Here is a 3,927-nt window from a genome sequence, read left to right as displayed (position 1 = left end):
ATAAGAACAAGTCTACTAGGTCAGTTGTGACTTCTGAGAGCAGCACCTACATGGCAGTCAACCAACACAACAGCAGTGCAGTTTCACTTTGCATGGTGGCAGCCAGTCAGCTGGTGATAGTAACAGGTATATAATGGCTCATCAAAACATTTCTGCACACACAAATGATGCATAAGTCATGTGGTGCAGTTAGCAATGCAGCTCCAAGTAGAAAACTTCACTTTGCAAGGTAGCAGCCAGGCAGGTGACTACAGTAGCAGCTACATAGTCACTCATCAAGACATCACTGCATACACACACATGATGTATCAGCAGTTTGGTGGTTAGCAGTGCAACTCATTAGGTGAGCTGTACCAGCCCCAAGAGGAAAACTTTTTTGGAGTGTTTTAGATAAATGTATGACTGACTTTTTGTGTTTGTTTCAAAACAAAATCATAGAATATCAAAGTCCTTAAGAGTAGAGAGTATTAATATTACTAGACACCAATTACTAGAAGCATCAGGAAAAATACTTTAAACAAAGTATTAGAAAAACTGGAAAAGTTAGAACATTTAGATGAGCTCTCAAACAGTACTACAAATTAAAAACACAAAGGGAAGAGTTAGCTAAAACATAAACTCTCCAGAAACATAAAATCTCCAATATAGAAACACATTTAGTAAATTTAACTAAGAAGTTACATACTGAGCTAGACAAATCTTCTGTTTTGGAAGGCAAAAGTATAAGTAACCAAATCTCAGATACACATGGATATGTAAAGACACCTGAACATTGTATAAAGGATGTTTCAGAAGTGATGGTCAATATTCAGGGATATGATAGGAATGATCATTTGAAACAAAAAAGTCAAGTAAACATGGGCTCTAAAACACATACTGTAAGAGCTATAAGCAATTCTTGATGTTCAATACTGTGAAACAAATCTCTTCTACTGCAAGTTCTTTGCTTTTCATATTTTGGGAAATGGTAGTATGGACCAAAACAAGAAAAAAAAGTTCAGAAAACATGTGTTCTAAAATGTATTCTTTAAGAGCTAAGAGCACTTGTTCATCTTTGTTACTTTGAAACACAGCTCTTCTAATGATCAAGTGCTTGTAACCTTTAAGGTATGCATTTTAGAGCACATGTTTACTGGGCATTTTTTTCTTATTTTAGTCCATAATACCACTTCCCAAAATATGGAAAGCAAAGAACTTGCAGTAGAAGAGATTTGTTTCACAGTATCAAAGATCAAGAATTGCTCACATCTCTTAAGGTATGCGTTATAGAGCCCATGTTTACTTGAAATTTTTGTTTTGAATGATCTTTCCTGTCATATCTCTGAATATTGACCATTACTTCTGAAACACCCTGTAGAATTTAATGAAGTAGTTAGTGAGAGTAATGCTTTAACTAATTTGGAGGGATGGAAAACTGCATTAGTGGGAAAGAAAGTACAATTTAAAGATAAATCTGTAGCACACCTAGTTCTTAGTGGAGTACCATAGAAAGCCAAATAAAATTTATGTGTCACAGTGAATATACCACAGTATACAATTATCATAAACCTATGAATGAAAGATATTTATGTTGTCTGTTAAATGACAGACTGATTTATGATTTTGCCACATGTTAAGAAGGTAGGCTTATTCATAAAGATATTAAAATTACCACACTAAATTTAAAATTCATGGCGATAGTTGTGGAAAGCAAGTGAATATTTAAAGGAAGCTTAAGTCAATAATGAGTTTTACAAGGAAAGTGTCAGTTTTGACTGCAGTATAGCTCTGTAGCTCTGGAAAGTAGAACTATGAGTGGAGATATTCAAGGATATAATATTTTAAGTTTTATGTGTGTGTGTGTGTGTGTGTGTGTGTGTGTGTGTGTGTGTGTGTGTGTGTGTGTGTGTGGTTTGAGGATCTTATGGGTGCTCAATTGCAAGGTTATCAGTGCTCTAACAATGATTAAAATAAATGAATATATAAGAACGAAAACTGTCGTACATGCATGCACATGAAATGACTACGGAATTAGTCTATTGCACAGGCATTTTCACATGCACTAAAACCAGTGAGGAGGCAAGATAGCTAATCGAGAAATTAAAACAGAGGGAAAACAAAACACAGAAGAGCTAAAAGAACAGTACAGGGAAATGTGACTGGCTGACCACTTACAAAAAACTTGGGTGAGCCAGCCACCCAGTTGCCACATTAAAAACATCTCCCCAAAATCTTGTTAAAAACGTGGGACAATTCACAAAATTTTAAGTTTTATGGCACCAAGCACAGGAATATGGATATAGATGGATTATTAAGCCATGAATACAAATTATGCAAATTAACAGGTCATTTAATGTTTATTGGGAAAGTAAGGTTGATGGATGACTCTGTACTATATCAGCCATCTTACAGTACGTAGCTGTTCTGCACCTAACAGTGAGAAATGCGTTGTTTAACACATTGAGGGGAGATAAACATTTGAGATATATTTAGAGCCCAAAACCCAGTGGTGGTTAGGTGACCTTCTAATTGAGTACACATAGAGGCATTACAATTGTAATGATACTCAAATAATCTGTCTCTGAATGGAAAAGGCTTTTGTTTGTTTCATAAGTTAATAATTAAGTGTTATTGATTTAATAATTGTAATTACTATTATTATTATTATTATTATTATTATTATTAATTCTTAAATGAAAAAGATGCAAAAATTTATATATTTACAATGTCTGTTCAAAAAATTCTGTAACTTTGTCCACAAAACTTTTCTGTGGTTACCTTTTACTTATTGTGTATGGTCTCCTTCAAAATACTCTCCTCTATGATTGATAAACTGCTCTCAATGCTGTATACATTTCCAGCAACTGTCTTGGTATATCGCTCACTGAACTGCATGAAGCAGGGCTTCGGATTTTTTTTACCTTGTCTACCATTGCAAATATTCATCCTTTCCATAGGGTCTTCAACTTTGGAAATAAAAAAAGTCTGCAGGGGCCAGGTCTGGAGAGTATAGAGGATGAGGCAGCACAGTGATCTGTTTTTTGTGCAATAGCGATGCACCCACAGGGATGAATGTGCAGGTGTGTTTGAAATGTGACAGTCCAATTAATAGTGCATAAATATTAACCATAAACAGTAGTTTCTGACATGGAGGTATATGGAAATATGTACTTGTGAAAAAGTTATGAAGGAAATGATTACAGAATCTTAATTGCACTAATGTGTAGAAGTCTGTTAATTGGTAAGAACGTTTTATACGATATGAATCTCCTGTAACTAGTAAATATAACAAGTGTATTGTTAACATTTGATACCTAAGTGTTTATACTTGCTTCAACTTATATAAAGATTAGAATTCACTCATATATTTAATATATAAGAATCTAGGTAATCTTTAAAATGTAGCAGTTGTTTTAGGCTGAGAGCTTTAATTGTTAATTAATTGAAAAAAAAAAAAAAAATGCAACGGCCTTGCCGCAGTGGATACACCGGTTCCCATCAGATCACCGAAGTTAAGAGCTGTCGGGCGTGGCTGGCACTTGGATGGGTGACCATCCGGGCTGTCATGCACTGTTGCCATTTTTCGCGATGCACTCAGCCTCGTGATGCCAATTGAGGAGCTACTCGACCGAATAGTAGCGGCTCCGGTCAAAGAAAACCATTATAACGACTGGGAGAGCGGTGTGCTGACCACACGCCCCTCCTATCTGCGTCCTCAGCTGAGGATGACACGGCAGTCGGATGGTCCCGATGGGCCACTTGTGGCCTGATGACGGAGTGCTAATTGAAAAATGGTTCTAAACAATGCCAAGGATTGTGTCTGGTTTTGGATTTTAGACAGAAAACATGTAGCTTGTTGTGCATGATTTATTTCATTATTGGAAGTATATTACAACTTGTTTCAGATTTGTCAAGATGCTTTTAATTAATTTGAAGTTATAATAAATG

The 3,927-nt window shown here is 35.6% G+C and overlaps 1 pseudogene; it reads left to right on the top strand.

The window, feature by feature from the left end:
• The first annotated feature begins 3,440 nt into the window (after window positions 1-3,440).
• Window positions 3,441-3,558, top strand: LOC124796827 (annotated as a pseudogene).
• Window positions 3,559-3,927: the final 369 nt, after the last annotated feature.

This window comes from Schistocerca piceifrons, chromosome 4 (genome assembly GCF_021461385.2).
Source record: "Schistocerca piceifrons isolate TAMUIC-IGC-003096 chromosome 4, iqSchPice1.1, whole genome shotgun sequence".
Taxonomy (NCBI): Eukaryota; Metazoa; Arthropoda; class Insecta; order Orthoptera; family Acrididae; genus Schistocerca; species Schistocerca piceifrons.
The sequence above is the reverse complement of the archived record's forward strand: the minus strand, read 5'-3'. Positions and strand labels throughout refer to the sequence as shown.